Raw genomic sequence first — 13,351 nt, 5'->3', positions numbered from 1 at the left:
GAGAAGAAACTTTAATTGTTGTATTGTTTTCATAAGACGAGATATTTGTCGACAACACGGATTTTTTTTTTTTTTTTTTTGTGTGTGTGTGAAAAAAAATGTTCGTATTCTCTTTCATATCCTTTTTTTTATATCTTGTCATTTACTTCATTTGTACTCTCTCTCTCTCTCTCTCTCTCTCTCTCTCTCTCTCCTACCCCCCTCCCTCATTAAATTCTGCATATATGAACAAACTTGTATGTATAAACATTTTCCCAGCCAGGTCTGAGCACCGTTAGGCTTCACAGTGTATGGGTGTTGAGGGTGGTGGTGGTGGTGGTGACAGATGTTGTAGTGGTGGTGGTGGTGATGGTGGTGGTGGTGATAGTACTTTTGCAAGGCTCTGTTCCCCTCACCCTCCTCCTCCTCCCTCTCTTCTGTCACCCCTTACTCCCCCCCCCCCCCACTCTTCTGTCACCCTTTCTCCCTCTTCCTCCCCTCCTTCTGGTCTTCCTCCTTCTCCTTCTGTCACCCTCTTCCTCCCCTCCTTCTGTCCTGTCCCGCTCTTCCCCTCCTTCTTTCACTCTCTCCTTTCCCCCCTTCTGTCACCCTCCTCTTCCACCCTCTTCTTCTATCACCTTCCTCCCCCCACTTCTACCTTCTTCTTCCTCCCCCTTCTGTCACCCTCCTCTCTTCCTCTCCCTTTTGTCACCTTCTTCTCCCCCTCCCCTTCTGTCACCTTCCTCCTCTCTTGTCACCCTCTCTCCTCCTTCTCCCTCCAATGCTCCACTTGAGTAAAGGTATTGCAGTCAAGCCTCTGGTGAATGGGTGATACGCGTGGGTGATTTCATATACACCACACGGCGATACGGGAACCTTGTGGGGATGGGATGATGGAAGGTTGTTTACGTGTGTGTGTGTGTGTGTGTGTGTGTGTGTGTGTGTGTGTGTGTGTGTTTGGATATGTGTTTGTTGTATGTGTGGGTAAAGGGATGAGTGATTAAATGAAGGGATTTATGTATATGGGTTTGTATGTATATATGTATGTGCGTGGGGGTGGAAAGATGGGAGTGCTGAAGGACAGATGCATATGTGTGTGTGTGTGTGTGTGTGTGTGTGTGTGTGTGTGTGTGTGTGTGTGTGTGTGTGTACGTACCCGTGTATACTTCCCTCTGTTTATGTTTATGTTTTACTAATTTCCTCCTCAACAAACACGCAGCCATGAATGTAAACACCTCATCTACCTATGTATGTATGTATGTATGTATGTGTGCGTGTGTATGTTATGTATGTATGAGTATATATGTATGTATGTGCGTATGTTTGTATGCAGCCTTCCTTCTGTTATGTTATGCAGGGCGAGGAGAACTTAGCAACTCTCCCTCGTGTTGTATAATGCAGAAGGGAAGGGAAGGGAAGAGAAGAAAAGGGAAGGGAAGGGTGATGGGGAAGGCCGAGGGAGGGAAGGGAAGGGTGATGGGGAAGGCCAAGGAAGGGAGGATAAGGGTGGGACGAAGGACGACAAGCTTATTATTATTATTACTGTTATTACTACTACTACTACTACTACTACTACTACTACTACTACTACTACTACTACTACTACTATTATTATTATTATTATTATTATTATTATTATTATTATTATTATTATTATTATTATTATTATTATTATTATTATTATTATTATTATTATTATTGATGGTGTTGGTGTAGTTTTTGTTATTGTTGTATTTATCCTTTGTTTTGTTTTATTTGTCTTCAGTGTAGGAATGTATGGTGAGGGTGTTGTTGTTGTTGTTGTTGTTGTTGTTGTTAGAAGTCTAAAGGTCTAGTGGGTTGTTGTTAGTAAGACGTGATGATTCTCTCTCTCTCTCTCTCTCTCTCTCTCTCTCTCTCTCTCTCCTCTGAAAGCAAATATAAGAGGAGTCAAAGGAGGAAAAGTATTGGTGTGTGTGTGTGTGTTTGTGTGTGTGTGTGTGTGTGTGTGTGTGTGTGTGTGTGTGTGTGTGTGTGTGTGTGTGTGTGTGTGTGTGTGTGTGTGTGTGTGTGTGTGTGTGTGTGTGTGTGCAACTCCCACTATCTATTGTCTTCTCCAAAAAATATTTTCATCATTTTTCTTCTTTCTCTCTCTCTCTCTCTTTGCCGCTTTTACTCTTCCTCGTTCCCTTCCCATTCTTCGTTAATTGAAAAATCGTCTCTTCCGTACTTTCCTTTTCAGCTTCCGTTCTCAAGCATTTCGTTCGTTGCTTCTTTTGTTTCCTAATGCCTTCCTGAACCTCTCTCTCGCCCTCTCTCTCTGTCTCCTTCTCTCTCCCTTGATTTATTGATAACTTCACTAACATCTCTCTCTCTCTCTCTCTCTCTCTCTCTCTCACACACACACACACACACACACACACACACACACACACACACACACACACGTTCAAGGTTTCCACAGGTGTCTATTTCTTGGTTAAAAGTATTCAGCCTCGTCGTCTTTGTGTGTTGTGATTCGCGCCGAGGGTTTATGAGAGAGAGAGAGAGAGAGAGAGAGAGAGGAGTCACGCAAGGCAAACACTCCTTAATTCCTCTTTTTATACACGTTTCTTGGTTGTCTTTCTTTGTTTTATTGAAAGAGTTAAACCGAGAAAGATTAATGAAGAGGTAAAGAAAACGGAACTGCAAAGAAAGGAAGAGCGAGAAAGAGTAATGAAGAAGTTAAAAAGAGCTGTAAAGGGAAGATAAAAAGAGCTAGAAAGAGTAATGAAGAAGTAAAAAAAACAGGAATAGGAAGATAAAAAGAGTTAGAAAGAGTAATGAAGAAGTTAAAAAGAGCTGTAAAGGAAAGATAAAAAGAGTTAGTAAGTGTAATGAAGAAGTAAAAAAAACAGGAATAGGAAGATAAAAAGAGTTAGAAAGAGTAATGAAGAAGTTAAAAAGAGCTGTAAAGGGAAGATAAAAAGAGTTAGTAAGTGTAATGAAGAAGTAAAAAAAACAGGAATAGGAAGATAAAAAGAGTTAGAAAGAGTAATGAAGAAGTAAGAAAAACAGGAATAGGAAGATAAAAAGAGTTTGAAAGAGTAATGAAGAAGAAGCTGTAAAGGGAAGATAAAAAGAGTTAGTAAGTGTAATGAAGAAGTAAAATTAAAATAAGCGGAAAAATAAAGATAAAAAGAGAGTATTAAAGTAAAGAATGTGGAACAAAAAGAAAGGAAGAAAAGATGCATCGATAAAAAGACATAACGTAAGGAAGGAAGGAAAGAAAGAAGGAAAGAAATACAGGAACAGAATGAAAGCAATGGTGTTGGAAATAGAAGACAGAAAAAAAGATATAGACAAAGACATACTAGGGAACGAAGGGAGGAAAGGAAGAAAAATAGAAAGAAAGAAAGAAAGAAAGAAAGAAAGAAAGAAGGAAATAAATTAATAGAATGAAAGGAATAATGAGAAAAAATAAACACATGACTTTTGGGGTTAACAGAAGTGTGTCAGGTATGTAATTTAGTAAGCTAGGTAGAGTTACACACACACACACACACACACACACACACACACACACACACACACACACACACACACACACGTTGATCACCTCATTACTGTTTGCTGTGAGGAATGAGGTAAATGAAAAAATACATCTCTCCAACTGTATTTGAACCTGCTTGTCCATTACTGTTTGCTGTGAGGAATGAGGTAAATGAAAAAATACAGCTCTCCAACTGTATTTGAACCTGCTTGTCCATAACTGTTTCTTGTGATGAATGAAGGAAAATGAAAAAATACATCTCTCCAACTGTATTTGAACCTGCTTGTCCATAACTGTTTGCTGTGAGGAATGAGATAAATGAAAAAATACAGCTCTCCAACTGTATTTGAACCTGCTTGTCCATTACTGTTTGCTGTGAGGAATGAGATAAATGAAAAAATACATCTCTCCAACTGTATTTGAACTTGCTTGTCCATTACTGTTTGCTGTGAGGAATGAAGCAAATGAAAAACTAGATCTCTGTGGAACTATATTTGAACTTGCTTGTCGATAACTGTTTGCGTTGATGAATGAAGAAATTGAAAAAAAAATAGACCCCTGGAACTCAAGCTGAACTCTCTTCAATAACAGTTTGCTGACATTAATAAAGAAAATAACAAAAAAATATGATACTTCTGGAATACACTCGTCGATAATTGTTTGCTGGGATGAATGAAGAAAAGGGAAATAATAGACACTTCTGGAATTAAATTTGAAGTCTTTTTAATAATAGTTGACTTAGATAAATGAAGAAAAGGTAAAATATGACACTTCTGGAATTAAATTTGAAGTCTTTTTAGTAATAGTTGGCTTAGATAAATGAAGAAAAGGTAAAATATGACACTTCTGGAATTAAATTTGAAGTCTTTTTAATAATAGTTGGCTTAGATAAATGAAGAAAAGGTAAAATATGACACTTTTGGAATTAAATATAAACACCTGTTGATAATAGTTGGGAAAGATGAATTAAGAAAAGGTAAAATATGATACTTCTGGAACCAAATGTAAGCTCTCTTCTATAACAGTTTGCTTCAATGAATAAAGAAAACGGAAACATGAGATCTTTGGAAACCTTCTCGTCATTCAAAATGCTTCTATGAATGAAGAAAATGTAAAGAAAATCTAAATTTGAAGGTTTTTTTTTGACATTTGTATTCTCTTGGGAGGAACATGTAGCAATATTTCTCACTTTTTACATTGCCCTTGATGTCTCCTTAACCATAAAAAGAAAAGTATATAAAAAAAACCGGTATGATTCATGTCTTGTTTGCCTTGTATCGTTTTTTTTCCTACAGCGCATCTCATATTTCCCTCCCTTTTCCAAACACCACTCCACTTGCCTTGCCGAGCTTCCCTCACACCAGTCAGTCAGCAAGTCAACGGGGGGGGGGGGGGGCAAACACCGGGGGGCAAGGGCGGAAGGGGGCTTGTTACCTGGCTTACCTTGGCGCCATCCCTGGGGTCCCCTTGAACAGGTCTCCATGCAACACCTTCCAAATACCTAATCGTTCTGAGCGAGTCCATAACAGCTGACTACCTCTATAACCTAACTAACTGCTGAGCTAGTCCATAACACCGCGGTTTAGTTACTGTACAAGACTTTTCCATAAGTACTAAATACATCTTTCGTTTTTATTCAGTACTTAATTTGGCTAATTTCTCCCTTTATTTATCAAGACCTTTATTTAACTAGTTTCTTAATTTATTTATCTAGGTTTTTATTTGACTACTTTCTTCCTTTAGTCATTTTTATTATATTACTTTCCCTTTACCTTTATTTGACTAGTTTTTTCCTCTATTTAAACCCCCATTTGATTAGTTTTTCCCTCCATCACCTGTTATTATACTACTCTTTCCATCGGTGCTTATATTTTTCCTCTTTATTTCAACCTTCATTTGACTAGTTTCTCCCTTTATCACTTTCTATTATATCTTTCTTTCCAACGCTGTATCCATCTTTACTCATTATTTAGTACTTCATTTCTATCTAGCTTCTCCCTTTATCATCCACTCTACTCCTCCTTCATTCTATAGGGTCTGGTTCATCTCCCTCCATTTTATCTCGTTCCACTCTCGTCTCTTTTCTGTAATTTTTGTTCCGTTTGCAGAGTTTCTCCCCTGTTCTCACTCCTTTGCTCTTTACTTCACTCCATCCCTGGCTCCTTTGTTCTGCAAGGCCTAGTTTATCTCCTCTTCATACGCTCCACTCATCTCTCTCTCCTTCGTCTATTTTTGTCTCATTTGCATAGCTTCTCCCTTGCCCTGACGTCTTTGTGCTGCAAGGTCTGGTTTGTCTCCTTTTTATACCCTACTTATCTCTCCTTCCATCTTCCCTTCCCTCTTTCAAACATTTTAGGCCCTACACACCCACATTTCATAAAACTTTCGTAGAGGTTGTGTTAGTGTATCCATTTTTTTTTTACAACAAAGGAGACAGCTCAAAAGCACACAAAAAAAGGAAACAATAATAAAGAAAAAAGCCCGCTACTCGCTGCTCCCAAAAAGAATCCAAAGAGGTGGCCGAAAGAGGGGTCAATTTCGGGAGGAGAGGTGTCCTGATACCTTGTAGTTTTATGAGCCTAGTGGTAGTTTGACGAGTCCTCTGCGCCCATGAACGTGAAAAAAAAACTCATGAGACCCGACTGATCTCCTTTGCGGCCTTAGAAATACGAGTAGTTGATGTGGGGGCCTAAAGCACTGAGAATATAGGCCACAGAAATGATAGCTGATATAATGCTGTGGTAGAGGCTGTGTTAGTATTTCCATGGGTTAGTTTTATGAGCCTAGTGAAAAAAAAAGCACTTATGAGAACCCAACTGATCTCCTTTGCGGCCTTGGGAAATGGTTGTTGCGTCAGTATTGGGGTAGTTTTATCACTTTTATGAGCCTAGTAGTAGTTTAACGAGGCTCTGCACCGTGAACATAAAAAAAAAAACTCATGAAAACCCAACTGATCCCCATTGCGACCTTGGGAAATGGTTGTTGTGTCAGTATTGGGGTAGTTTTATCACTTTTATGAGCCTAGTAGTAGTTTAACGAGGCCTCTGCACCGTGAACATAAAAAAAAAAAACTCATGAAAACCCAACTGATCCCCATTGCGACCTTGGGAAATGGTTGTTGTGTCAGTATTGGGTAGTTTTATCACTTTTATGAGCCTAGTGGTAGTTTAACGAGGCCTCTGCACCGTGAACATAAAAAAAAACTCATGAAAACCCAACTGATCCCCATTGCGACCTTGGGAAATGGTTGTTGTGTCAGTATTGGGGTAGTTTTATCACTTTTATGAGCCTAGTGGTAGTTTAACGAGGCCTCTGCACCGTGAACATAAAAAAAAACTCATGAAAACCCAACTGATCCCCATTGCGGCCTTGGGAAATGGTTGTTGTATCAGTACTGGGGTAGTTTTATCACTTTTATGAGCCTAGTAGAGGCCTCTGCACCGTGAACATGAAAAAAAAAACTCATGAAAACCCAACTGATCTTCGCGGCCTTGGGAAATGGTTGTTGTCGGGGCCGAAAGCGTCTGAGAATCCGGGCCCAGCTGTTCGCCCTGTTGTGTCCCGTTACTGTTATTCTTTCCCTTTGCAGACCTTAGTAAATCTCCGTCGGTGTAAATGTATAAAGTGAAAAGTGTGCCCCATTAAACCCATGACGTGCTCCTCCTCCGCCTTCTTTTCCTCTTCCTCCTCCTCCTGCGGCCCTCGTTAGGCGTCCAGTCCCTAAGGTATTATTATTTTCTTCTCTAAATCACTGTTATCTGCACCACACTCCCTTCCTCCTCCCCTTCTAATCCATTCCCTTCACCCTGTCCCCTCCTCACATGCCACCGCTCTCTTCCCGTGTATTCTTTTCGTTTCCTTCTGCCGTTCCTTCTTTTAACCATTCTTTTCTTTTGATGGCTCCTGTTCTGTTGTATTTTCTCCCTCTTATCCATATTCGTCAGCCTGTCCCCTCCTCACATGCCACCGCTCTCTTCCTGTGTATTCTTTTCGTTTCCTTCTGCCGTTCCTTCTTTTAACCATTCTTTTCTTTTGATGCCTCCTGTTCTGTTGTATTTTCTCCCTCTTATCCATATTCGTCAGCTTGTCCCCTCCTCACATGCTACCGCTCTCTTCCCGTGTATTCTTTTCGTTTCCTTTTCCCGTTCCTTCTTTTAACCATTCTTTCCTGTTCTTTCCTCCTGTTCTGTTGTATCTCTTCCTTCTAATCCACATCCTTCCTTCTACCTATCCCCATCTGCTCTCGTCCCTTTTATCTTTTTCATTTATTTCCTCTTGCTGTTCCTTCTTTCATCATCATGTATAGTCCCTTTACTTCATCTGTATAATTACCTCCATCCTCTGACGTCTATTTTCTAACTTCGTCTCCAATGTCCCTAAGTCAATCTCATTTCTCCTTTTTTATTCATCCTTCCTTCTGTCCCCTCCTCTAATGATTCTAATCTACAGTTATTTCCCTCCTCTGCTGTCCATTCTTCCTCTAGTTTCCCTTCTAATGCCTCCATGCCTGCCTTCTCTCTCTCCCATTTATCTATATTCTCTCTCCTTTCACTCCCCCCCCCCCCTCATCACAACCCCTTCCATCCCTTCCCTCCCTCTGGTCTCTCTTCTTTTTTTCCCGTTCTCCTCCACCCACTCTCCCGTTTCCCGTCATTCCTTCAGCTTTCTCTCTTTCCCTTCACCTATATCCTCAAGCCTCAGCAAGCCACGTGTCCTATTTTCCCTGTCACACCTCAGCGGTCTTAATTAGCTTGCGTGTATGTGTAAGTAGGTGTGGTGGGGGCGTGCGTGGGTGTAGGTGGTGGGGGGAGGTTTGTCAAGGGTGTGTTCTAGACCTTGAGAAATTCCCGAGATGCACGAAACTGAGATGATGTGGTGATTCTGGACACAGGTGGAGACTTTTGTGCGTGACTGCGGAACTTGTGTGGGGGTGGGGGTGGAAGGGGGGATAGTGGGGGGTGTTAAGGGGGTTATTTTTTTAGAGTAAAGGGGTATTTGTGTAAGGGTATGATGGGGAGGTGTCTACTTGTGTGTATTTGTGTGGGGGTGTTGAGAGGCAGGCTATTTTTTTACATTGATTTTAGGGGAGTAGAGGAGGAGGAGGAGAAGGGGAGAGAAGAGTAAGAGGAGGGAGCAGAGGCGGTGGAGGAGAGGAAGGAAGAGGAAGGGGAGGAGGAAAGAAAAAACAAAAAACGTCAAACCCTGCTTCTCCCTCCCTCCCTCCTTCCTTCCTTCCTTCCTTCCTTCCTCCCTTGGTGATGCTGTGTCGAGTGTTTCCTATAATGACGGTTTGTCGCGGCTTTCTGCGGTTAACGACTTGTCTTAATTGGTTTTCCGACAGGTGGTTTACTTCAGCTGCTGTTACATTGGTTTCCCTTGGGCAGATATCTTATAATATTTTGGTCTTGTCAACGCGTTTTCTTTAGTGACGATTCTATAATTATTTTTTGATAGTTTACTTATTAATTTGGTTTATATTATTTTTTGTTTATTTATTAATGGTTATATTATCTTTATCTGGCATAGTTAACGTTAGGTTGGTGTCCTTACAAATGGTTCAGGACAGTGAAGATTGTGATTTTTTTTTTTTCCTGAAGAGAGTTTTCATTAATGTGGTGTTTTTGACGAGGGGTTTATTCAGTAACGATTGTATTATTTTTTTTTTCTGATATATAGTTTACATTAGTTAGGTGTTCTGAAAATAGTTTACTACGGTGATATAGATGGATTGATAGATAGGAAGAAAATGTGAAAAGAAATAAAGAAAAATAAAGAAAGATAGAAGGGAAGGGAAGGAAGGGAGGGAGATGAAGAAATGAAAAAAGGAAAGAAGAGAGGCAGGAAGAAAATATGAAAAAAGAGAAATAAAGAGAAATAAAGAAAGATAAAAGGGAAGGGAAGAGAGGGAGGGAGATGAAGAAATGAAAAAAGGAAAGAAGAGAGGCAGGAAGAAAATATGAAAAAAAAGAAATAAAGAAAGATAAAAGGGAAGGGAAGGGAGGGAGGGAGATGAAGAAATAAAAAAAGGAAAGAAGAGAGGCAGGAAGAAAATATGAAAAAAAGAAATAAAGAGAAATAAAGAAAGATAGATAGATAGATTGATAGATAGATAGACTTTTTCCGGCAGACAGTTTAGTATGGCTTGATGTTCTTACAGATGCTTACAGTGACTTATATTGTTTTTTTCCTTCCTTTTCCTGCAGAGTTTCCATCAGCCTGGCGATTTGACAAAGGAGTTGGATTCGGTGAGTACTATTTTATTACATTATTTATTCACATTAGCTTGGAGGTGTTGGGACAGAGGCTTGAACTCAGTGACGGATATCTTACAATAGTTTGGTCTTGTCAATTCGTTGTCTTCATCACATCACATCCTCATCTCCATTTTTCTATTCCTCTTTTTCGGAATTACGCCCCTTGTTTTTTTTTTCTCCTCCTCCTCCTCCTCCTCCTCTTGCCCTATATACTCCACATTCTATATTCCACTTTTTTTCTCCTCAGTATTCAATTTTGTGTTCCAGTCCAGCGCTGATTTTGAATAGATGTTTAGATAGGTGAACAGACGGATATTTTTTTTTTTTTTTTTTTTTTTTTTACGTTTGTAGACAGAGGCCGAGGAAAGAAAACGGATAATTGTGGGAAAAATACACAGAATGACCTCTATAAAAAATGCAGTCGAGAGAAAAGTGAGAGAGAGAGAGAGAGAGAGAGAGAGAGAGAGAGAGAGAGAGAGAGAGAGAGAGAGAGAGAGAGAGAACCAAGGTCAAAGTTGAATGATACTGGATATTCACGTTTGGTTTATTTCGTTATTTTTTTTTTTCATTTTCTTCATTCTGCCATTCATTCTTTCCCTCCATTTTTTTTTCTTTGTTACTCTTTCCTTCATATTTTCTTCCTTATTTCCTTTCTTAATTCCTTCTCATCCTCCTATCCTCTTCCTTTTTTCCTCTCTTCTTTCCTTCTTCTCTTCTCTCCCTCCACCCTTTCTTCCTTTCTAATTTCCTTCTTAACATCCTTCCTTCCTTCCTTCCCTTCTTGCCTTCCTTCTTTTATCCTACGGTCTCCTTTATGACGAGGTAGAATTCTTTCTCTTCTTTCCTCCACCCTTCCTTCTTTCCTACCTTTCATTCCTTCCTTCCTTCCTTATCAAGTAAACAGATCACTATACTCTCTTGGTACACGTAAACACACCCAGACCCTTCTCGGAGCAGTGGGAACAGTAAGGTTAGAAGAGGGTGATGTAACTCTTTGCCTGTTAGAAGAAAAAGTGGAAATGTCACTTGTTGGTCTGACCTCCTGATTTTCAACTTGACTTCGCCACCTTTAACCCGGTTGCACCGTTGATCATGTTTCTTAATGGTCCCCCCAAGCGAGAAAAATGAGAAAAAATCACCCCTCCCACAAACCATTTCATAATATATATCAAAGCATTTGTGATCAGATTATGTATCATCTGTTTTGGGTGGTTTATATCATGGTACAAATTTGACCCGTCGCTGCTACACGTTAAAGCAACAAATTTGACCCGTCGCTGCTACACGTTAAAGCAACAAATTTGACCCGTCGCTGCTACACGTTAAAGCAACAAATTTGACCCGTCGCTGCTACACGTTAAAGCAACAAATTTGACCCGTCGCTGCTACACGTTAAAGCAACAAATTTGGCCCGTCGCTGCTACACGTTAAAGCAACAAATTTGGCCCATCACTGCTACCGGGTTCACAACGACGTAACGTTATTAGGTGGTGTTCACAGTGTTGCTATGTTTCTTTGGGTGGAGTTAAGTAGCTTTGTTTGCATTATTTATTAGTGTTTTTCTTCTCCTCCTTCCTTCTTTTCTTTCTTTCATATTTTTTTCCCCTCCTTTTGCTGTTCTCTGTGACCATTCTTTCCTTAAGTAGCTTTGTTTACATTATTTATTAGTGTTTTTCTTCTCCTCCTTCCTTCTTTTCTTTCTTTCATATTTTTTCCCCTCCTTTTGCTGTTCTCTGTGACCATTCTTTCCTTTTTGTTCTTTTTTATCAGTTTTATCTCTTCCTTTCTTACCTCCAGCTTTTATTTTATTTTTCTTTGTGTCTGCATATTTTTCTTTCATATTTTCTTATTTTCTTCCTTCCTCTTTCCGTTCTCTTTAACCCTTTTTTCCTTTCTTTTCATTTTTCTTAGTTTCTGCACCTCTTCCTTTCTTCCTTCTTTCCTGTCCTCTGTCTTTCCTTATTTCTCTATTTCTTTCTTTCAAATTTTCTTCCATCCTCTCCTCTTTCCTTTCTTCATTCGTTTTCTTCCTTCCTTCCTTCCTTCATCTCTTCATTCGTTTGTTTATTCCTCTCTATAACTTTCTTTCATATTTCCCTTTCTTTCTGCATTCCTTCATCGCTCCCTCCCTTCCAAACTTATAGAAAAGCTGCCAAAACCGTAAAGACTGCACTAGACTTTTACGCGCGAGTCTCATATGTGTTACACTACAGACGAACGTAACTGACCAACTTGCTTTTTGTGTGTGTCTGTGTTTTTTACGAACCTTATAACATGGTGGTCGCTTTTTCTGGCATGTTTTTCCCTTCCGTGGTTGGAGGGGGAAAAAATAGTACGAATAACAGCTATGGTCGGCCAGATGTCCTGTTAGTCACACACACACACACACACACACACACACACACATAGCTCCGTGCCATGAGTGACGTGTCAAGGAGAGGAGGAGGAGTTGGAAGAGGAGGAACGTGTGTGTGTGTGTGTGGGGTGGGGTGGGGGGAGGGGGAGGGAGGTGAGTTGTGTTATTGTGTATTTTGTATCATTGTTGCGTATTGTTGTCTTGTTTTATGCACTGGAATGCTTTAACTTTCCCTATTTTTCTTTTTTTTTTCTTTTCTTAATGACACATCTCTGCTTTCCGGTCCTTTGTATAATTTCCACTGGCGGTTTTACATTCCCTTTCTTTCCGTTTTCTCTAAATGACTTTTTTTTTTCCTTCCCTTTTCTACTTTTTTCTACTTATATTTTTTTTATCTCAGTGTCTTTTTGTTAACATTTTTTCTTCCTCAGTGACATGATTTTGTATTCCTTCCCTTTTTCTTTTCTTTTTCTTATCATTAACATTTTAGTCTTTTGTTTACCTCTTGTCTTTTTTGCTTTTTCCTCGTCCTCAGTAACGTCCTTTTCCTCTTTTTCCCTCACCTTTTCTCCTCTTCCTCTTGCTCTACATTCTCCTCACATCCTTTTCTCCATTTTTCTATTCCATTTTTTCGCAATTACGCCCCTTTATTTTCTCCTCCTCCTCCTCCTCCTCCTCCTCCTCCTCCTCCTCTTGCCCTATATTCTCCACAATCTATATTCCACTTTTTTCTCCTTTTTTTGTGTGGGAAGTTCTTATTTCGTCGCTTAACTTTCTGCTCACGTCTCGAGTGTGACGCGAAACAAACGACCTTACATCATGTTCCAGAGACAGCCGCTTTATAGGTGGTCAGGGGAGAGAGAGAGAGAGAGAGAGAGAGAGAGAGAGAGAGAGAGAGAGAGAGAGAGAGAGAGAGAGAGAGAGAGAGAGAGAGAGAGAGAGAGAGAGAGAGAGGATATAGGCAAAATGTCGTAGGGAAAGAAAGAAAGGATATAGAAAGGTAAAAAGGAAAAAAAAGAAAAAAAGGCTTAAGTAAGAAATAAAAGAAAATAAGGAGAGAGAAAGAAAGAAAACGTGAAGTAAAAAGAAAAATAAGAAAAGATTTAAGTAGAAAGACATATATATGGAAGGAAAGAAAGAAAGAAAGAAAGAAAGAAAGTTATGGAATGAAAAAAAGACAAAATAAGAAGTAAAGAAAACTGGAAAAAAAAGAAAATAAGAAAATAGAGTCGATAGAAACACATAAGGAAG

The 13,351-nt window shown here is 39.6% G+C and overlaps 1 protein-coding gene across 3 annotated transcripts in view; it reads left to right on the top strand.

Annotated features, from left to right (window-relative positions):
• LOC127005916 (uncharacterized) overlaps positions 1-13,351 on the top strand; it is a 150,781-nt gene that overhangs the window by 66,369 nt on the left and 71,061 nt on the right. For 2 of the 3 annotated variants that reach the window (XM_050875310.1, XM_050875311.1), the window contains one exon: positions 9,694-9,735. The gene's annotated coding sequence lies outside the window, so the exon portion shown is untranslated. The remainder of the gene's footprint in view (positions 1-9,693; positions 9,736-13,351) is intronic. The other variant, XM_050875312.1, reaches the window with a different exon arrangement.

The sequence above is a fragment of the Eriocheir sinensis genome, chromosome 31 (assembly GCF_024679095.1).
Source record: "Eriocheir sinensis breed Jianghai 21 chromosome 31, ASM2467909v1, whole genome shotgun sequence".
NCBI classification, from domain to species: Eukaryota; Metazoa; Arthropoda; class Malacostraca; order Decapoda; family Varunidae; genus Eriocheir; species Eriocheir sinensis.
The sequence above is the reverse complement of the archived record's forward strand: the minus strand, read 5'-3'. Positions and strand labels throughout refer to the sequence as shown.